Here is a 23,782-nt window from a genome sequence, read left to right as displayed (position 1 = left end):
GTATTGTTTGTGTTCCAGGCTTTGGCCATTATGATAGGTGCATCGTGGTATATTGTATTCACTGTCATTTCTCTGATGACATATGATATGCAGCATTCTTTCAAATGCTTATTTGCCATCTGTATATCTTCTTTGGTGAGGTTTTTATAAGAATTTTTAAAGAAGAGGTGTTTTTTTTTCTAATTGTTGAGTTTTAAAAGTCTTTGAATGTTTTGGATAATAGTCCTTTATCACATGTGCTTTTTGAAAATATTCACTTCTTATTCCCTTTAAATTGTCTTTCTCTACTTCACTTTTTAACACATGCACAAGTTAAAACTGTTTTGATGTCCTTGACTGCCAATTCTAACATCTCTGTCCATTCTTAGTAAGTTTTGCCTGATAGATTTTTCTCTTCATTATGTGTCATATTTTCCTGCTGCTTCACATGCCTGGTAACTTTATATAGGATGCCAGATTGCAAAAATTACCTTGTTGGTTGATGGATATTTCTGGCATCCTATAAATATTTCTGAGCTTTGCTGTGAAAAATAATTAAGTTACATGGAAACAGTTTGGGGTTTTTTTTGGATGTTGCTTTTAGAATTTGTTAAGTTGAAATGAAATAGTGCTCAACTTTGGGCTAATTATTCCTCAATACTGAAGCAAGACTCTACTGTGTAGTTTCCCCACTGACTCATGAATGATAAATTTTTCAAGTCTTCCAGGTAGAAACAAGCACTATTTCTGGTGTTGGTCAGTGCTGGGCACTGTTATTTGTAATTCTTTTGATGCCTCTTACCTGGGCCTTGAGTGGTTTCAATATGTCTTATCATGACTTACTTGATTACTCAAGAGGAACCCTCTGCAGATTGTCAAACTTTTCCTTCTGTTCAGTTCTTTTTGACATTATGCCTGTGGCCTTTAGCTGCCTTGGTCTTCCTGGATTTTGGCTCTGTGTTTTTCACTCAGAGTCCAGTGGACTCCACCTGATTCCTTCTCCTTGCACAGTGACCTGAAAACCACCTCAAGGCAGTTAACTGAAGTAATCATAAGGCTCACCTTATTTGTTTTTTGTTTCCTTGGGATCACTGTCCTTTCCTGGCACATCTCCAGTATATTAAAAACCATTCACTTTGTCCACTTTTTGGTTTTTGTGTGGGAAGGTATCTCAAGTCCATTATTCCCTCTTGACTAGAATTAGAAAGTCTGGAAATCTGAATTTAATTGATAAGTAGAATTAAATAAAACAGTATGAGAGTCAACACAAGACATGTCAAGCAACAGCCAAGTTCTAGAGATGTTTTGTCCATAGATTGCCAGTTATGTGTGTGAAATAAAGCATCCATACAAAGGAATACAATAGTATAAATACTTATTGTAATATTTTAATACTGCAAGGGGTTCCCTTGAGAAATCAGCTGAATAATGTAATGATAAGTGCATACATGTGAGGACACTACCCAAGAACAAGATAAGGACTATCCAGAAGGTCTAGGTGTGCCTTGCCCGATGCTCATCCAGGTCAGGAATTGAGTTTGTTCCCACCAGACAAGATAGAAAGCCTCATAATTGATGGGGCATGTATACAGAAGAGTATACTGGAATAGACAGTTGAGACAAGAATTATCTGTATTTGGGGGAAGTTTTCATATAATTCACTGTACTGTATGCCTTTGGTTTTTATTTTGAGAAGATGCATTATCTACAAAGACAATAACAATATATCTATTTTTTAAGCAACACTATTTTCAAGGAAGGAGAAATTCAAATTCAAACCCATTGCGCTCTGCTGTTCATATCATATATATATATATACACACATATATATATAATTTGCATAATATTTTCACAATATTTTTTGCTCTACAGACTATGTGTGAGTGTTAAGTTATACTCACACATGTTTTCTATTTGTCCCATCTAGAATACCAAAAACAAATGCCTAAATTTTCAGCAGTAAGTCTTTTTGTTGCTAGTTTCTAGAACTCCACCATTCCATCCATAATAGTGAGTTTCTACATTGCTGGTTCCGGAAAATATTATTTTGAATCTACCTGTGCATGCTTTCATTTTACCATGAAAAGCATGAGAATTTCAAATTTATCTTCTTTTATAAGGAGTTTTCTTTTGCAGAAGAAAATGAGTTCATATTGAATTTATGTGAAGATTTTGAAAAATGCATACAAATCATAGATGAGCTCATCCATGCCTCCCACTACCTTGACAGTTCTGCCCTGTGAACTGCAGTGTAAAAACGTGTCCTGACATTCTGAAAATAGGATATCTTATGAATAGTATGGCTATAGTTTGCATTTTGGGTAATTAAATTCTAAGCTTTAGCTTTTTCACTATGAAAAATAGTAACAATCTATACCTCACAGGATTGTCCTATTGAGATTATGTGTATAGATTTCATGGCACTTGGTAAGCATTAAAAATGGCAGTATCATTATTAATTGTAATTATTACCATTAATAACATAATCACATCCCTTGTGGTAAGATTTAGGACTTTATAGCAAACACGGCAGTAATGTTTTCATGTCAAAAAAATCTCTTCTGAATAGTGAGGCCAAGAGAAGACTAATGAACAAAGTGCTGTAAAAGCAAAGTATTACTGAAAAGAATTAGAGAACTAAAATTAGCACAGATCTGAGAGATTGTTTTATTCAACTCCCTCATTTTAGTGAAAAGACTATTAGGTAGGTAGAGCCAAGACTACAAAGCAATCCCCTGTTCTGAAGCCACAAAGAAGATGCAAGTAAAAATAAAGAGGAGTATTTTTTCTGACAACTAAACTATTCTCTTGGGAAAAGTCCTTTGACCTGAAGAAGGCAGGCACTCACAAGGCTGATAAGATGAAAATGAAAATGAAGTAATTTTTCAAACTTTTTTTGTTTGAAAGTTTAATAACCCCTCATTAATGGCAATCTGATACTCTCAAGAGATTAATGCTAAGTAATTTCTATTTTAATTTTACCTCTCTTACCTTGAGTTAAAAAAAGAAGTTTAAAATTTTAATCTTCATAAGACTATGGATGTTGTATGAGTTAAGAATGGGGCACTCTAGAAGGTTTCTGCCAAGAACAGAGGCATGACCATTTGAGCCCTTGCAGAAATACAGGTTAGGAGGGGTTGTAAACACATACAAGTTTTAAAGCATCATATGGCTATTAATTAAAATAACCTATATGAAAGTGCTTTGAAATGATAAAGTATTACATAAATCTAAGGTGCTTGTTATCTTTGCTCTTTGATCCTAGTAAGTTGTATATTTGATCATTTCATAATTAATTATGACATTCGATATTATTTTCCTATGCTATAGTTAATGAAATGTTTTATGCTTATCACAAATCATTTCCCCAGGAGGAAAAGGTGTAAGTTTCTTCCGGTGGATTTTAGAGAGAAAATGGCAGTATAATCTGCCTATTTGAATAAAATTTTGGAGTTAAGAGGCTTACATTTATGTTATGTAGATACTATTCTTTCAAGAGTCTATGGTTGATAGTTGGTGCTTTGTTTTTGCTAAATTATAAAATGAAAACAAAACTTCATGCTGACTCCCTCCTATAGGGAAGCTGGCAGACATGTGTTATTTTTTAATTAAAGTTTGTATTTAATTTTTAGTTAGCATATAATGTAATATTAATTTCAGGTGTATAATATAGTGATTCACCATTTTCATATATCACCTGGTGCTCACCACAAGTACTCTCCTTAATCCTCATCATCTATTTTACCCATCCCCCATCCACTTCCCCTCTGGTAACCATCAATTCTCTATGGTTAAGAATCTGTTTCTTGGTTTCCCTCTCTCTTTCTTTTTTCCCCTTTCTTCATTTCTTAAATTCTACATATGAGTGAAATCATATGGTATTTATCTTTCTCTGATTTATTTCACTTACCGTATTACCCTCTAGCTCCATCCATGTCATTTGCAAATGGCAAGATTGCATTCTTTTTCGCGGTTGAATACTATTCCATTGTGTGTATGTCTCACATCTTTATCCATTCATCAGTCATCGGACACTTGAGCTCTTTTCTTATTTGGCTATTGTATAGATTGTTATAAACATTAGGAAACATGTATCATTTTGAGTTAGTATTTTTGTATTCTTTTGATAAATGCCTAGTAGTGCAAATCCTGGATCATAGGATAATTCTATATTTAACTTTTTAGGAAACTCCATACTATTTTCCAGAGTGGCTGTACCTATTTGTGTGTCTACAAACAGAGCAAGAAGGTTCCCCTTTGTTAGTTATTTTTTTAAATTTGTATTAAAGAATTGTTGTAATTTTAAAAAAATGATTATTATTTACTTTTGAGAGAGAGAGAGAGAGTCAGAGTGTGAGCAGGGGAGGGGTGGAGAGAGGGAGACATAGAATCTGAAGCAGCCTCCAGGCTCTGAGCTGTCAGCCCAGAGCCCAATGTGGGACTCAAACCCACCATTCGTGAGATGATGACCTGAGCTGAAGTCCAATGCTGAACCAACTGAGCCACCCATGTGCCCCTAAAAAATTATTTTAATAACATAGTCTAGTCAACACAATGCCTGTGGTAGGAGTACAAACATATTCCCATTATTTATGGTGGTGTTGAACAGGCACAGCAATGGTGTTTAAACACCTTACTTATGTAATTGACTAGACAACCACCTCCACTTGCTTAGTGGATATCAAATTCCACCCACATTTCCTAAGTGCCCATTTATGCAAATCGCTGTACTTACAAGGCCAGTGGAAAGTACTGACTTGAAGAGTGACTTCACATTACACCAAAAAGCCATCTAGACTACAACTTGATAAACTTAAGTTCCAGAACTTTTTTGGATAAACATGCCTCTTGACATCCAGAAGCCCTTTAGCCCCTGTGAATCTGTTTCACCATGGACAGTGTGCAAAAAAATTACTCCCTACCTTTAGTCAATAAAATTTCTTTTAAGAGACACTGTACATGCAGACTCTTAACATGTAAGCACTAGAAACTCATAAAATTGTTGTTTAGAAAGGCGTAATAGCCTTGATCCATTTGAAGAATGTCAGCCATGTTCAATTTACAGCTAACCAGATACGGGGCACACAGGGTGCCTCAGGCCCATGGCTCTCCACCTTTTCATGTGCTGCTCAGCTGAGGGCTGAGCAGGAATTAAGCATAAACCAAGCTCTATAGGAGATAGCTTATTTAAATACTACAATTAAATACAAATATCTCCATAGCACAGCAGATCAGTATTTTAAAATGACAACCTGCATGTGATCAGTGATTTGATTTATTGCTTAGATCACTAGCACAGGCCTTTTCTGGGCTAGTTGGGAAAGGAATATTTCCTCAGTTGTCTGTGCTAGCTTACAACAATGGTGTTAACATCAAGAAGTCATTTGTCAGGAAGATTGTTCCATAACTGTCTAAAGCAAAGAATTTAGTCACACTTTGTGGGATTAGAAATTTGTTTACTAATCATTGTCTGTATTGTGAGTATGCCTGGTAGTAGGGAGATATAATAACCAGTACTGCCTTTTACTTAGTAAATGAGATTGAGCCATTACCCATCCACACAGCAGAGTCAGTAGAATAGCTTTACTTTATCAATGCTTCATACCAGAAACTAAGGGTTTTGTAATAAGGAGAGGAAGAGTATGTGGAAACAGATTTGGGCTGAAGTCACTGAGGTGTGAACTTAAGGTCTCCAAAGAGAGTTGATTTGCCAGTCAACAAACACTAAAATTTCAGATCAGGACAGATACTTGGAGATAGCACTGTGATAGTCCATAGGCCAAGGTATAAAAGGCCTTGTACTTAGTTGCAAACTGAGAATTAAATAGAATTTAAACACAATCCCCCTAAATCTTGAGGAAGCAGTTGGATTAAAAACAGCAAACCCTTGGGGGCAGTGAGGACTATTCTATAAGGGTGCTATACTTAAACTAGTCTATGGAAAAGGGATTATTTTGAAACAGATTTTATTACACAGACACAGAAAGCCCCTGCAGGAATCCAGGAAAAGGCAAACAAGAACTCCAAAATGGCAGCAGTCAATATGCTCTTTTTTTCCTCTCTGTTCTCTGACAGTTTGTTCATCTGTATCTGTTTTTCCCTGTCTCCACTTCTTATTTCTCTTTTCCCTCCATCTATCCTGCCACTCTATCCCTCCTGCTCTCCCTCCCACTTCTCTTTCTTCTTCCTTCTCTCCTCTCTACTCTGGTCTGATTCCTGATCACTATTAAATAGCTTTTCATATCATTAACTTCGATGTGGTCCATAATGGCCTTGGCCCTGTGGCCATGTGTCTCTCAACTCTAGCACTCAAGAGTTTTTGCCAAGAAGGTTCCTTGCATTTTAACCAATTAGTCCAACTCATCTTTATAAAATAAAGCATATAAGTTATGTGTTATTGGTCATTATGTGATAAGAACACCTTACACCCATCAGTTGTGCTTTGTGTGAGGAAGGGAAGGAGGAAAATCCTGGTGGTCTCCTGGTGACTAATTTGGCTTTGTAGGTTAAAGCAATTGCCCCTGAGTAGACTATATCTAGTCAAGGCACCAGAACCATCTGGATCTTTCAAGTGTTTTGAGACTCAAAGATTACAATTCCAGTCAACCTCTACTTGGTTCTTCCTCCTACTTCTTGGATTGTACCCCATGTGTAGACCAACCATTTTGAAGGCAGGAAAAGAAGATCAGCATGATAGTCATATTTTGCCAAAATGGAAGTTTGCAGATCTCTAATGACCCAGAACAATAAAGTAAAAATTTGATTTCCTGGGCATTTTTTTTCAGTACCATATCTGACAATCTTTAGGGAAATAATTCACTCTTGATACTACAGACACTGAGGTAAATATAAAAGATGATTACTTCCCCTTAAGAGCCCCCCTCCCCCCCCCCCTTATCAGCTGGGGACAGAGAGAGTCCATCCTTAGAAGTTAGGAGTGAATGGGCAAGTCTGCCTGGTGTTGCCGCTTTGGCTAGCTTTGACAATAGAAGTTATTTTTTTCTAAATAAAGGGTATTTAAGTATGTTAATATTTGAAAGCTGAACAAAAGAAGTTCTAATAGAGGGGTGCCTGGGTGGCTCAGTCAGTTGCTCATCTCACTTCAGCTCAGGTCATGATCTCACAGCTCGTGAGTTGGAGCCTCATGTCGGGCTCTGTGCTGACAGCTCGGAGCCTGGAGCCTGCTTCGGATTCTGTGTCTCCCTCTCTATCTGCCCCTAACCCACTTGCATCCTGTCTCTGTCTTTCTCAAAAATAAACAAACATTAAAAAAAATTTAAATGTATCTCACCACAGGACATTAAAAAAAAAGTTCTAATAGGCAAGTGCCTTGTTGAAGAAATCTTAGTGTTTAGGAAGGAGAATCTAAAACTCAAATCATTGAAAATATCATAATTATAGGCATTTATATTTGTGTAGCTATTTACTCTGTCTCCCTTCCTGTCACATATATTACACTTCACAATGCTTTACAAAGCATTGTTGTTATTGTCATTTTACAGATGAGAGGTCAATAGATAATTTCTAATGATTTTATCTAGCAAGTTGAGTAAAAGAACCAACACTCATTTTCTTCTATGACCACAGTAAAGGCCCTTTCCACGCTATTTCATTCAGTTATGAGGATCATTTGTTCAAACCAATCATACAAAGAGAACCATGGAAAAGTCAGTATAAAACAATCCCATATGAGAACAAGATATGGAAATGGAGATATGGAAGCTATTTAAAACAAAAACAAAAAAAAGACAAACCTAACTTCTATAAACTAAACATACAATGTACAAAATGAAAAGTACACTGATTAGGAATTATAAATTAAGTATTACAGAAGAAAAGACTATTAAGGATATAATGATAGCAAAATAGAAACACAGAAAAGGTAAAAAATATATACAGCAATGAGACCATTTAAAGCACCCAAAACCATGTAATTGGAGTATTCTAAAGGACAAAGAAGAAAGGTCGGTACAGTAAAAAAAATTGAGGAGATAATAGCCATTTGTTACCAAGTTAGATCAAAAGTAGAAACCCATAGACTCAAGAAGCTTAACCTCTAGCATAAGAAAATGGAGAAAAAAATTACACTAAGATGCATCATCATCACATTATTCAAAACCAGGAGAGAAGAGAAAATCTTGAAGGCTTCTAGAGAAAAAAGACACATTATATGCAGAGTAAGATAAATAAAGATGGCAGCATACTTCTCATAAGAAATGATGTTAGTAATAATTGAGTAGGACAAAAACTGTCAAAGTAGAATTCTATACCCAGGGAAAATACCTTTCAAAACCAGATGTGGCAAAATAATTTATAGGGCAAAATAAAGGCTTTTTCAGACATAGGAAAGCTGAAAGAATTCCTTTCTTTCTGACCTGCGCTGTAAGAAGTGTTAATGAAAGTTATTCAAACAGAAGAAAAGTAATACTAGATGAAAATGTAGATTTATATAAATGCATAAAAAGAAATAAAGAACATTGGCCGATATTAACTATATTGACAAATATAATAAACCATTATGATATTTTTATTTATTGAAAAGATTACTCCGTATTTAAATAACAACTATTACTTGCTCATGTAATAATTAAAATATATGGTAATTGCAGAAAGATTAAAAGGATATGACACTGATTGTAGATTGTGATAATTTATTTTAATTTTTTTTCCTAAATTTATTTATTTATTTTTAGAGAGTTGGGGAGGGGCAGAGACAATCCCAGGCAGGTCTGTGCTGTTAGTACAGAGACTGACATGAGGCTTGATCTCAGGTAGTGTGAGATCAAAAGTCAGAAACTTAACTGACTGAGCCACTAAAGCACCCCTATTTGATGATAAATTAAAGGTGTGTACTATAAAGTCTGTGCACTAAAATTATAGAACAAACATAATATAGTTAATACACCAACAAAATAGATAAATTTTAATTATAAAAACTACTCAAAATCCAAAACAGAAAAAAAGGGAAAAGTGGGTTAAAAAAAACTAAGAGGAAAATTTAAAAATAGCAAGATGATAGATTAAAACCTAACCATTTCATTGATCAAATTCAATGTGAAAAGTCTAAACACTAGGTTTAAAAGGCAGAGATTGTCATATCGAACAAAAAAGCAAAGCCCAACAATATCCAGCCTGTAAGAAATACATTTTAGATATATGAAGACACAAATAGGTCTATTTCTTGTGGGTCTGCTGCTTAAAACACTTCACCCAAGAACAACAGAATACATATTATTTTGAAAGGCACACAGAATATTTGCAGGAATAGGAAATAAATATATGAAAACATGCTCAATGTCATTAATCATTCAGGAAGGCAAAACCACAATGAAACACCATTCCATAATTAGTAGAAGAATAAGTTGTCTCCTTTTTTCTCTGCCTTTTTAAAAAATATATACCTTATTGTCAAGTTAGCTAACATACAGTGCATACAGTGTGCCATTGGTTTCGAGAGTTCAGTCCCATTATTCATTGCTTACGTACAACACTCACCCACTGCTCATCCCACAAGTGCTTCCTCAATGCACATCACCCATTCCCTCCCTCACCCTGCATCAACCCTCAGTTTGTTCTCTGTATTTAAGAGACTTTTACGTTTTGCCTTCCTCTCTGTTTGAAGCTATTTTTCCCCTTATCTTCCCCATGGCCTTCTATAAAGTATCTCACATTCCACATATGAGTGAAAACATATGATATCTGTCTTACTCTGACTGAATTATATCACTTAGCATGGTACCATCCAGTTCCAACCACATTTTTGCAAGTGGCAAGATTTCGTTCTTTCTCATTGCCAAGTGTATATAAAACACATCTTTATCCATTTGTCCGTTGATAGGGTATCATGTGCCCCTATGAATCAGTACTTCTTTATCTTTTGGAAAGATTCCTAATAGTGCTATTACTCAGGTGTATGGTAATTCTATTTTCAATTTTTTGAGTACCTCCACACTGTTTTCAGAGTGGCTGCGCCAGTTTGCATGCCCACCAACAGTGCAAGAGGGTTCCCATTTCTCCATGGCCTGGTCAACCTCTGTTGTTGCCTGAGTTGTTCATTTTAACCACTCTCACTGCTGTTAGGTGGTATCTCATTGTGGTTTTGATTTGTATTTCCCTGATGATGCATGATGTTGAGCGTATTTTCATGCGTCTGTTGGCCATTTGGATGTTTTCTTTGGAAAAGTGTCTATTCATGTCTTCTGCCCATTTCTTCACTGGATTATTTGTTTTTCAGGTGTTGAGTTTGGTAAGTTCTTTATAGATTTTGGATACTAACCCTTTATCTGATATGTCATTTGCAAATATCTTCTTCCATTCCATTGGTTGCCTTTTAGTTTTGTTGATTGTTTCCTTTGCTCTGCAGAAGTATGTATGTATGTATGTATGTATGTATGTATGTATGTATGTATGTATTTTGATGAGGTCCCAGTATCTCATTTTCACTTTTACTTCCCTTGCCTTCAGAGATAGTTCAAGTAAGAAGTTGCTGTATTGGAGGTCAAAGAGGTTGTTGCCTGTTTTCTTCTCTAGGATTTTGATGATTTCTTATCTCACATTTAGGTCTTTGATCCATTTTGAGTTTATTTTTGTGTATGGTGTAAGAAATTGGTCCAGATTCATTGTTATGCATGTTGCTGTCCAGTTCTCCCAGCACCATTTGCTAAAAAGACTCTTTTTTCCATTGGATACTGTTTCCTGCTTTGTCAAATATTAGTTGGCCATACATTTGTGGGCCCAATTCAGGGTTCTCTATTATATTCCATTGGTCTATGTGTCTGTTTATGTGCCAATGCCATACTGTCTTGGTGATTACAGCTTTGTAATACACGCTAAAGTCTGGAATTGTGATGCCTCCAGCTTTGGTTTTCTTTTTCAATGTTACTTTGGCTATTTAGAGTCTTTGGTGGTCCCATACAAATTTTAGGATTGTTTGTTGTAGCTCTGAGAAGAATGCTAGTACAATTTGATTGGGATTGCATTGAATGTGTAGATTGCTTTGGGTAGTATCGACATTTTAACGATATTTGTTCTTCCAATCCATGAGTATGGAATGTTTTTCCATTTCTTAGTGTCTTCTTCAATTTCTTTTATAATTTTTCTAGAGCTTCCAGCATACAGATCTTTTACCTTTTGGGCTAGGTTTATTCTTAGGTATTTTATGGTTCTTGTTGCAATTGTAAATGGGATCGATTTCTTGATTTCCCTTTCTCTTGCTTCATTATTGGTGTACAGAAATGTAACTGATCTCCGTACATTGATTTTATATCCTGTGACTTTGCTGAATTCATATATCAGTTCTAGCCTTTTTCTTTTTTTTTTTTTCTTTTGGACCTGTCAACTATTATGACTGCATCTGATCTACTTGGAGTTGTATCTCATTTTCTTATTTTAGCAGTTGCTTTAGGATGTATAGTATATATATTTAAATTATCACAATTAACTTATCAGTGATATTATACTTCACATGCAGTATAAAAACCTTATAATAGTACACTTCCAGTTGTCTCCTTTAGACCTTATGCTTCTGTTGCCCAGTATTGTCACAAATGAGGAGGAGCTGGACCTCTTTGGCAGGTGAGAATCTAAGGTGGTACAGCCACTTGGGAAATCCCATTAGTTTCTTAAAAAGAAAGATTCATGCAAAAATATTTATAGCAGATTTCTTTGTAATAGATAAAGACTAAAAAACCAAATTTTCATTAACAAGTGAACAGGAAAGCAAGTTGTGGCATATATATACTTTGGCTGTAATACTACTTAGTACTGGAAAGAATTGAACTATTATTGGTATACACCATGAATAAATCTTAAGTTAACTGAAGGAATTTTAAAAAAAGTGTACAGTTTTATTCATTTTTTATATAATTATAGAAAAATAAAAATAGAAACTAATACCAAACTAGCACTATAAGACATTAGGTTAGTGGTTGCCTGGGGAGTCAGAAAGGGAAAGGATAAGAGGAATTGACTTCAAGAAGTCCAAGAAAGCTTTTGGAGGTGATGGATATGTTTTTTTTTTTTGTTCTTTGTTTTTTGTTTTTAAGAGAGAGTGAGAGAGAGAATCTTAAGCAGGCTCCACCCTGAACAGAGAGTCTCTGAGTCCAAGAGCCCAGATATGGGGCTGAATCTCCTACGACCCTGGGATCATGACCTGAGCTGAAAAGTGGGAGACTTAACCAACTGAGCCACCCGGCTGCACCAGATGTGTTAATTCTCTTGACTGTGGTTGTGGTTACGTGGGCGAATACATTTGCCAAGATCTGGTAAATTATACATTTTAACTGCCAGTTTTACCTCAATAAGCTAAAAATCCAGTGACAAAAATTAATTTCATCCTTCTGTTAATCAGTACTCCAGGGGCACCTGGGTGGCTCAGTCAGTTAAGTGTCTGACTTCAGCTGAGGTCATGATCTCGCGGTTCATGGGTTCAAGCCCTGCATCGGGCTCTGTGCTGTCAACTCAGAGCCTGGAGCCTGCTTCAGATTCTGTATCTCCCTCTTTCTCTGTCCCTCCCCTGCTCACACTCTGTCTCTCTCTGTTTCAAAAATAAACATTAAAAAATTTTTTTAATAAAAATCAGTACTCCATTAATTATGCATTTACACTCTACAATTCATGATACAGAATTTCTCTTCTACGATGATGGTGATGACAACGATCATGTCTGTGACCGCCATCACTACCATTCCTTGTGTTCTGCCTGTTTATCGTTTACAGTGTTCTACACGTTTAATAGCATTTAAATTCTAGAAGCAACTCCGGGTCATTAGGCATTTCTACACATTTGCAGCTGAAAACATGAGTCTCAGACTTTGTTGAAGTTATAACTTGTACAGCCAGCCTCTGCCTTTTTCTCTAAGTACTTGACTCTCTCACTAGAGGTTCCTGGAGGGGCTAAATTGGTACATAGTACTGTTGTAAATTTTTCATAGCTTATTGATTTTTATATATAATGTCATTACTCAAAAATTGTGACATCTTAGGCACTTCCACTTGCACTGATGGTATTTTCCTAGTAGTTACACAACATTTTAGATCAGTTTTGTTTTAGTCCATAACGATTTTCATGTCTTTTATGTATATTAGTGTCCTCTTCGCACTTATATTTTGAGCTCCTTGAGGGAGAGAATCTCCTAAAATGATGTTGGGTAAAAAATAAGCCTAAAAATATTTTTTTCTAAATAATATACTTAATAATTATTTTCAAATGATAATTTCTGAAGTTAATTTCTTACCAATGAAAGTGTCTTTTATAAACTTTTTTTTCATTTTCACTATTTCTTAACCCCAACTTCTTCCTTCTTACTGTTCCTTCAGTGACATTTTTTTCCCCAAGATGTTCCAAAGATCTTTCTTCTCTGTGTATGCTCCTTGAGAATTAGTGAACTTAGACATTTTTTTTTTTTTAGTATTTGCGGTATCTGTTTTCCTGCCTGATGAAAATTCTATAAATGTCCTTAGCCTTCATAATAAGCTTATTATTTTCTTTCAGTTATGTGTCTATCTGACAAACTTTGCTGTTTTTGAATTGAATTGGACCTGAAGGGACAAAAAGTACAAAATGAATTTTTATTTGGTTAGAGTGAAATAAGCAGTGAAAGTAACCTCTTGAGCTTTTGTTTTGACTAGATCGTGTTATCCTTTTTCACTCTTTCCACACAGAAGTAAGGATAAAAAAAAAACAAGGTGGAAAATTACCACGAATTCTGTGGGAACATTTAGCATACCTCAAGATGATATCCAGGGATCTTTCTCACATCATACATTTATTACTTTATGAAAGTTTATTATTGACAGATAATTAAGTATGTGTGTTTGGAAAATTCCATCAAAAAAGGAGACAGTGACTTTATTTTTTTAACACTACTAACATAAGATTTATATTTGAAGTGATTTAAAGCCTTATTCTTAATGCTTAACTATTTAATGCTTAATTAAATATTTAATTGTAAACTATTGCTCATTTATACCTTGCTTTGTTCCAAGGAGAAATTGAAGCAACTAATCCAGTGTTATTTTTCAGTTGTGTATTCAGTCATTAGGATTGAAAAGAAACTAAATGATTTGAACACAAAATATTTTGCAATATAGGAGTAAAGTTGTGGATAAAATGGTAAATTGAGGGAAAATTAAGTTGATACATTTGTGCACTGGCTTTTCCGAGAGCTCAGGGGATAGAAAGTATTTCTAAAAACAGCTAGTAGCCATGTACAATCAGGAGTAGTGAGTCCTTCTAGAAGACTTTATATGTACATACCAGGAATTTGTGCAACATGCAAGTCAAGAGTAACACATATTTGTGAATGCTATCTGCTAACCTGGCTAACTCCTCACTGACTTTCTCATCTGGCGGTGACCTTACATCTGTGACTGTTTTGCCTAGCTTTTACTATTCACCCCCCTCCTTTTTTTTTTTTTTTTTAATTCTGAACTCTATTCTTTTTTCACCCCTTATTTAAAATCTAATTTTTAAAAAATTTACTGCCCTTTAAGAGTATGGATCTTACCTTTCTAGAACCCACTAAACTCCTTAACAGCCAGAAGTTTCGAAGGTCTTCCACTTTGGGGTCAAATGTCAGGACAATAAAATTCTCACATGAGCTTAAAACCTTTGTATTTTTTGACTAGACAAAATTAATCTACTGTTGCATTGGAGGATTGGGATGGGAAAATCCTTGAAGAGTAGATGAGTTGCTTGTAAAGCATTTATGATAATATTTTAGTAATCTCCTCTGGGATCGATGCCATTCTCAAGAGAATCAAATTTAGTAAATCTTGAAGATCTCCACAGCTTTCTCAACTGCATTGTTAAATTATCTGGTAATTAATTTGCCTTCCCAGGAGCACCTGGCTGGCTCTGCTGGCAGAGCATTGGACTCATAATCTCGGGATTGTGAGTTCAATCCTGTGTTGGGTATGGAGCCTATTAAATAAATACATACATACACAGTACCCTCCCATACCTCTCCTAATTGCTTCAGTATCTTGATTAATAATCGGGCAAGTTTTTGTGAATACACTAGTTGTTTTTATTTCTTTTTTATTTCTTTAATCTTACCAAGTACAAACTAGGATACAAACAAAACTTCATTATATAAAACTGTTTATTATTAGGTTGGGTCATATGAAATTGTTGATAGTCAACCTTCTGACCTGTAGAAATGGCAACTTCATATGATTCAATTTAAAGTATCTTATACTAAAATTTTACCTGAATAATCAGTCTTAACTTTGTATCTGGTTGATAATGTTTTTGCATACTTTTGTTAACTTAAATTGTGTGTACAGTTGATGAAATTGGATTGTTTTATGTTTGTTATACAAACTTTTGGAAGTTTGAAAACAGTCAAACGTTTGGCTAAATTTTTCTTCTAGCCGTTCATAATTACAAACATTCAACTTAAATTTTCAAGACACTTTGAGTTTTCATTTTAGTGATAAAGTTTAGCTAATGTAGATGCCCAAATATCACAGATGCTCTCAGTTGCTTTGTTGTGTTTGTGCAGTGGCTTATTATTTTATTTTTTTCTTTTTGGATTCCATCTCTTGGTATTTTTTGTAGCATCCACCTCAAAAGAGTCCAGGGAGGACTGAAATATAACCAATGTTACTATTAATGAATTCGTAAATGCAGTTACCCCATTCCAGATAGTTGGTTGAAGCTTAGATTTAAGTGGAAAAGCTAATTGGAATGTATGATTCCCAGACATTGCTTCTCTTCTTTTGCAATTCCTTAATGATCACTGCTGAAGTCTTCCTTAAGCTGTGCTGTGTTGCCGATATTGGGAATGAGATGGCTGTTAGCTAATAGTATTTACCTAATTAGCTAATAGCAATTACCTGATTGCTGCTCCTGATTCAAGTGTAGTGTTCACATAAAGTCTGATCAGACGGTTGTTGTAACTGCAACTTGTTGCTGACCTTTCCATCATTGCTTTACTGTTTCATGGGAGAAGAGAACTCATCTTTTCTAATAAAGGGTGATGGGGAGAATCTAAGAGAAAGGCAAGTTAGGTGCCATAGAAACTAATGCTCACTGATTCTGTTCTCCCCCGAGATAAATTCTGCCTATTTAGTTGAACCCTTTTTCTCTGGCCAGAAATAGTCATAAGCTCTGTAGAGGTCTCTTGGATATACAGGGTGTGAGAGGGGTGCAGAGAAGGGTACTTTTTATTACTTTTTTTTCCACCTTTTCAGACATTTAATAAATAATGCACTGAATACAAATATATAATAACATGAATTATGCTCATTGCAGTGACAATTGGTAAAAGGATGCTCAATCTTTTTAATTTTTAAAAATGTTTTATTTATTTATTTGTTTGTTTATTTATTTATTTTTGAGAGAGAGAGAGAGAGACAGAGTACAAGTTGGGGAGGGGCAGAGAGAGAGGGAGACACAGAATCCAAAGCTGGCTCTGGTCTCTGAGCTGTTAGTTGAATAAGATTTTATTGCATTAGTATACATTGATTATTTAATAAATTTCCTATTCTGATAACCAGACTAATTATATTTTTTCCTGTTTCCTGTATCTGCAGTAACTTGTTCTTCTCTGTTAGAGGCAAATGATATTTATATGTTTGAGTCATAAAAGTAGCTGCATTCATTCCTTAGCTGTACTTAAAAACCTACTAAATGCCCAATATCATTCTAAGTGTTATATAAATAATCATCTTTAACAGATAATTATTGATATTCTAACTTTATAGATTGGACATGGAGACTCAATGTAACTGCATAATTTGGCCCAAATCATATTTCTAGTAAGTGGCTCAAATGAAATTTGTATCAGGTGGATATTTTTCCAAGCCTTTTTTATTACTCCATCAAGCCTAATACACTTTGGCCTTGAAAGTAAAATGAAAATGGCATAACTTCTCTGCATCACAGACTTTGGGGTATTGGAGCTATAATAAGATAACCACAAAACAATGGCAACATACACTCTTCCAGAACCTTTATAGTTGTATTATATTTTGCTTTACAAGTCGTTGACATACAGCTTCTTTATTTCAGGGAGAAGTAAGTTTAAGAAAAAAATGCATGTCACCACTTAAAGTCAGACTTGGGAAGATAATGTCTATATTCAAATGGCAAATAAATGTCAAGCACACATCTAAAGTGGACTTTATTTCTAACTTCAAACAAATGGTTCGATTTCAACTACATAATTGTGCCACAAATTTAAACATGAATATATTTGTAATGTTTAATGAGCTATCACAAGAGTATGATTACTCTTAAGTGATATTTTATTTATTTAAGTATAGTTGACACACAATGGTACCTTAGTTCCAAGTGTATACCATAGTGATTCAACAACTCTGTGTGTTATGCTGTGCTCACCGGAAATGTTGCCATCATGTGTCACCATGCAACACTATTACAACATTACTGACTATATTCCCTATGCTGTGCTTTTTATTCCCATGACTTACTCCTTCCATGAGTGGATGCCTGTATGTTCCACTCCTCTTAACCCATTTTGCCTATCTTCCCACAACCCTTTCCTCTAGTAGCCATCACTTTTCTTTATTTATAGGTCTGATTCTTACCATTTGTTTGTTCATTTGATATTTAGACTCCACATATGTGTGAAACCATATGGTATTTGTCTTTCTCAGTCTGATTTATTTCGCTTAGTGTAATACCCTCTCCATCTATCCATGTTATCTACATAGCATCTATCCATGTTATCTCAAGTGGCATGATCTCTTCCTTTTTAAGGATTGTGTAATATTCCATTGTGATATGTGTGTGTACATCTTCTTTTACCCATTCATCTATCAGTGGACACTTTGGTTGCTTTCGTATCTTGGCTATTATAAATAAGGCAGCAGTGAACATAGGGGTCATGTATCTTTTTGAATTTGTGTTTGTTTTCTTTGGGTAAACACCAAGTAGTGGAATTATTAGATAGTAGCGTATTTCTATTTTTAATTTTTTGAGGAACCTCCATACTGTTTTCCACAGTGGCTATACCAATTTACATTCCCACCAACAGTGTCCCTTTTCTCCACATAGTTAACAACACAGAAGAAAAAGCTTTTGCATTGTAAGGGAAACTATGAACAAAAGCAACCTACTGAATAGGAGAAGGTATTTGCAAATGATATATATGATAAGGGGTTAATATCCAAAATAGATAAAGAACTTATAAAACTCAACTGCAAACCCCACAAACAATTATGTTAAAAAATGGTCAGAGGAATTAAATGGACAATTTTCCAAAGAAAATACACAGATAGCCAACAGACCCATGCAAAGGTGCTCAGCATCACTAATCATCAGGGAAATGTAAATCAAATCCACAATGAGATATACCTTGCACCTGTCAGAATGGCAAATAAAAAAGGCCAGAACTAATAATTGTTGGTGAGAATGTGGAGAAACAGGAACTCTGTGATATTTCTTTTTTTTTTCTCCAGTAAGAAATTTTGAGTATCTATTTGCTACAGGTATGAGGGATTAAAATATGAGAAAATAAAAAGCCACAGAAACTCTCAGGGAAGTTTCATTCACAGATGATATTTCATCTGAGTTTTGAAAGACAGGTAAATGTTTATCAGGTACAGGAGTAGGGAAAGGAAATACTTGTCCTAAGAAAAACAATGAATAAAGTGAGCTTGGAAAAATACATGGTGCACCAAAAAATGGTGAGTAGAAACCACACCCATCTTAGATACACATTCTTATGCACATAAACATTTCTCCTATTTTTGAGAGTGCCATTTCGGCCTCCAGTTTTATACCTGCTATTTTTACTTGAAATACATTTGAGGTGTAACATTGTATGGATTTATGATGTTGAGCTATGTTCCTTCTATCCTTCCTTTCTTGAGGGTTTTTATCAAGAAAAGATGCTGTATTTTGTCAAGTGCTTTTTCTGTATTTATTGAAAGGATAATATGGTCCTTATCCTTTCTTTTATTAATGTGGTGTGTCTCACTAATGGATTTGAGAATATTGAACAAGTCCTGCAGCCCAGGAATAAATCCCACTTGATCTGAGTGAATAATTGTTTTAATGTACAGTTGAATGTGATTTGCTAGTATCTTGTTGAGAATTTTTGCATCCAGTTTCATGAGGGATATTGGCCTGAAATTCTTATTTTTAGTGGGGTTTTTATCTGGTTTGGGATCAAAAAGAATGAAATCTTGCCGTTTGCAACAATGTGGATGGATCTAGAGTGTACTATGCTAAGCAAAATAAGTCAGGCAGGGAAAGAAAAATATATGATTTCACTCATATGTGGAATTGAAGAAACACAACAGATGAACATAGGGGAAGGGAAGGAAAAATAAGATAAAGCAAATACAGAGGCAAACCACAAGAGACTCGTAAATACAGAGAACAAACTGAAGGGTGCTGGTGGGGTATTGGGTGGGGTTGGGATAAATGGGTGATGGGGATTAAGGAGGGCACTTGTTGGGATGAGCACTGAGTGTGACATATAAGTTATGAATCACTGGTTTCTACTCCTGAAACCAATACTACACTGTATGTTAACCTGCTTACATTTAAATAAATTAAAAAAAACACATTATGTGAATTTAAGGTGTATAATACCTTAATTTCATACATTTATATATTGTAATATTACTAATATGGTGTTAGTGCCTCTATCATATCACATAGTTATTTCTTTTTTTGTGGAGGGAATAATTATGATCTAGTCTCTAAGTACATTTGATGATTGTAATGTTGTCTGTATTCAGTCTACCATGCATTAGCTCTCCTGGACTCATTTATCTACTAGTTACAAGTTTGTACCCTTAAACAAAACCTCTCACTCTCCCAAACTCAGTCCCTGAATATCACAGTTTTACTCTTTGTTTTTACTAGTTTATACTTTCAGCCTCCACACATACATATCATATATATCTTTCTATTTTCTGATCTCTGTCTTCCTAATCTCTCTTTCCACAGCAAAATGGGCAGTAACGTATTTGTCTAAAGTTTTTTTTGCCTTTATTATCCTTTTATTTTATTTATCTATCTATCTATCTATCTATTTATTCATTTATTTATTTATTTTTGAGAGACAGAATGAGTAGGAAAGGGGCAGAGAAAGAGAGAAGGAGAGAGGGAGGGAGAATCCCAAGCAGGCTCCATGCTGTCAGCACAGAGCCGGGTGTGGGGCTCAAACCCACAAACTCCAAGAACGTGACCTGAGCATCAAGAGTGGGATGCTTAACCACTGAGCCACCCAGTAGTGCCCTTCTTTTATTATCTTAACATCATTAGTTTTGATTAATTAATGCAAAATTTTAATAGTATTTAATAATTCTTAAGCTAGCTATCAAAATAATTTTATTCTGCAATATAGTATCTGTGGAGAAAACACTAGATATAAAATTAGAATACAAGACTTTGAGGTATTTATGATCTAATTGTAAGGCTTGAAGGTAGGGCAGGCAAATGGGTGTATCTTACCAGGTAATCCTTTGCCTTTTGGTTCTGCGATCTGTGACATTTCAAGGGCTCTTTCAGCCAGTGCATGAATCCCTCTTCACCTCCTGTCCTTTTTTGGAAGTGCCACTAAGAATATAATTCATTTCTTGTTATTTTTATCATCTGCTTTGTCATTAATTTATAGAATGGATCTCCAATGCTCTATTACTACAAAGAAAAACCTCATGAAAACTTCAGAGTAAAATATTAGGGGCTGTTATTTTGATCCTGATACCCATAACTTGTCCTTAATAAATGCAGGTGAGAAAAGTCGCTGTGTACTGTCCCTGGGTTTTGAACTTAGAATTTGTTCCTGTGCTATAATACACTTCAGAGGTAATAGGGTTGGGATCTTCCTTCAGTAACAAATGAGACATCAATATTGCAGTGAAAGTGGGCTACATAATTCATAATAAATCACTAAAAGGAAATGTGAACACTGAGTGTCTCACATTATTTCCATTTGGTGGGTCAGGGTTTAAGGAATTAAGCTGTAACTAGAGAATTTAATTACTGTTTAAAAGGCTGCTGCTGCTTTGCCTTGGGATGGCTCTTGCTGGTTTCTGGCTGATGATTTTCTCAGCCAATGTTCTGCCTTCCAGCCTGAGTTGAAGTGGGATTATTTACAATTACTAGGTATTTTAAAGTACACTTTTGTTGATTGTAAGAGATAAATATGAAAATAAAATACAAACTTTTATGAATTCTTCCACCTACATTTTGATATATACCCTTATAACTTGTTAGTGCATACGCCCACACATATTTACTCATATATATTTAGTCTCTTTTATTAAATGTTTCTATTAACCAAACTCAGTACAATACCATTTAAAATATTATAGAAATCTCATTTGCTACACTTAAAAGGTATGGCTATAGTTTTATATAATTTTAATAGACATGATTTTTAATGTAACATCACTTCCTGTTGGCTTTTTATGTGATATAATTGCCTCGAGATGTGTATTTTACTTTCTTCATTAGATCCATCAAAGTATGATTACTTGAGCAAGGGTGTGTTTTTCTTTGCATGAATTTAGGCTTTATTGACTTTAAAAAATCATGGGCATCTGTGTAGGTAAAGCAGGTTTTCTCAGAATGGGTTAAACTCTGATAATTTGAGTAAGGAGTGGGTTTTTGTTTTTGTTTTGCTTTAGCCATTAGAGATGGATATTGGGCCATCTACAGGAAACTCTAAATCTAAACATATTTGCACTGAAACCATTTGCAAAATTGGAATAAATAATTATAAAGAAATTAGTCATTTGGATGGCAGCCAAAAAAAAAATTGGCAAAACGTTGATTGGCTCTACAGAGATATGGTACCTATGAATTAAAAACAAAACACACACACACACACACACACACACACACACACACACACACACAGACATACACACACACACATGCAAAATAGAGGTTAGAGTGGGGGAGCCAAACCATAAGAGACTCTTAAAAACTGAACAAACTGAGGCTGATGGGGGGTGGGAGGGAGGGGAGGGTGGGTGATGGGTATTGAAGAGGGCATCTTTTGGGATGAACACTGGGTGTTATATAGAAACCAATTTGACAATAAATTTCATATATTTAAAAACAAAAACAAAAACACAGACACACACAAAAATTCTGAGTCCCGGGGGGGGGGGGGGGGGAATATGTTTTCCTTTAATTTGGGAAGAAATAAAATATTGTATTCCCATGGAAACAAAACCAGTCTTTAACAATGAAAAACCATAAAATTAGACATATCATCCACTCTTTAAGAAGGGAATTATTTTTAGTTAAAGGAAAACCACAAAGCAAATGGCTCTAACACTATTCATTTTATTTTTCAAGTGTTTGTACAGTAAAATATCTTATTCTTTCCTGATAAAAAAGCCAAATTCACAAACTGGTAAACTAAACTAGAAGTCTGGGTTAGATAAATAATCAGGTTGGATATGGTCTAGTGGAGAAAGATTTAATCAGACTATGGTTTTTCTATTATATGTGACAGATTTTTTTTTCTTGTATGTAAAGATATTTCTCTTGCTGTCAAATTTTGTTTTCTTATGTGAGCCTGTCATTTCCCATCTTAAATGCAAAACTTTGTGTTTTCATAAAAATCAGAGTTTGGGAAACACATTAAGTAGTTAAGAAATGGCATAAAACACAGCAAGTATAAAAATTAATTGTTTTAAATTGTATCCGAGGCAATCAAGCAAAAATGAACTTTATAGTTTTTTAAAATAATTTTCCTACTTAATTTGATTAGAATTTCATTTACTTTTACATTAAACCACAACTGTAGCTTAGTAAAAAGTGGTTTATTTCATGCAGTAGGAATTCCAGGTACAGGGATTTGAGGGCTAATACAGTAACTGAATTATATTCCATCAAAGAACAAAGCTTATCCATTTTTTTGTTTTAACATCTTTAGTGAAAGCTATTCTATATCCACATTCCAGAATAATAAAAGAAGAAAATATAATAGACAAGACCAGAAGACTTGGGCTTATATTGGATTAAAAGGACTATGTTAAGTGGTCATTTCCAGTGACTAGGGAGGCTGAAGTACTTGCATAAAGGTAGAAAAAGAAAAGGAGGGGTTGAAAGGTTGTTGAGTGAACATGTTTATAGTATCTGCCACCTTCTACCTCTTTGACTATTTAACATTTATATACAACCTTTCTATCTCTTTATTTAATTTGAATAAAATGAATTCATCCTCACCCTTCCCAAGTAGGCAATCCCAACATTGTATCCAGTTTCTGCAGTTAACTTGAAGTCCATGATGTCTGGGTAGTCTCTCCGTCAGCTCCAGGTTTGGACCTTTGTGATGCTACGTCTTACAAATTAAAGTTCTCGTCCTCCAAAATTACCAATGTATTCTAGTGGTGAGAAAAGGAGATAAGGTAATACTAATTTAGAAGTCTCATTCAGTAATAGGGAAAGTAGGAAAGATAAGACCTTTGTTGGTACATCAGCAAATACAGAGTCCTACTGGCCAGGTACACTCAGGACTTGGTGATCCTAGTGTCGGAAGTAGTGCTTGGCTAACCAATCTGGCAGGCCCTTGTACTTTCCAGATGAATTTCTTTCATCCATTTTCCTCCAGGTTATTGGTTCTACATTTGGGGACACCTTCCTTGTCCAATTTGTCAATGCCTATACTCTAAGCAGGTACTGTGGAAATTTGAAAGCAAATGAAAGTGGGCTGTAAAAACAATTAAAAAGTGCTCATTTTGGCAGCACGTATACTAAAATCAGAACAATACAGAGAAGATTAGCAGGGGTCTTGCATGAGGATGACATAAAAATCAGTGAAACTTTAGATGATGATGATAATCATTATCATGACGATCA

At 34.9% G+C, this 23,782-nt stretch overlaps 1 protein-coding gene and 1 non-coding gene across 5 annotated transcripts in view; both read left to right on the top strand.

The window, feature by feature from the left end:
- The window catches only part of UNC13C (unc-13 homolog C), a 617,803-nt gene that overhangs the window by 284,500 nt on the left and 309,521 nt on the right, over positions 1–23,782 (top strand). The window lies entirely within an intron of this gene.
- LOC122469707 lies at positions 23,653–23,759 on the top strand. Its single transcript, XR_006293602.1, has one exon. It is a non-coding gene; the product is annotated as a U6 spliceosomal RNA (small nuclear RNA).

The sequence above is a fragment of the Prionailurus bengalensis genome, chromosome B3 (genome assembly GCF_016509475.1).
Source record: "Prionailurus bengalensis isolate Pbe53 chromosome B3, Fcat_Pben_1.1_paternal_pri, whole genome shotgun sequence".
NCBI lineage: Eukaryota > Metazoa > Chordata > Mammalia > Carnivora > Felidae > Prionailurus > Prionailurus bengalensis.
This window is presented reverse-complemented; position numbering and strand designations above follow the sequence as displayed.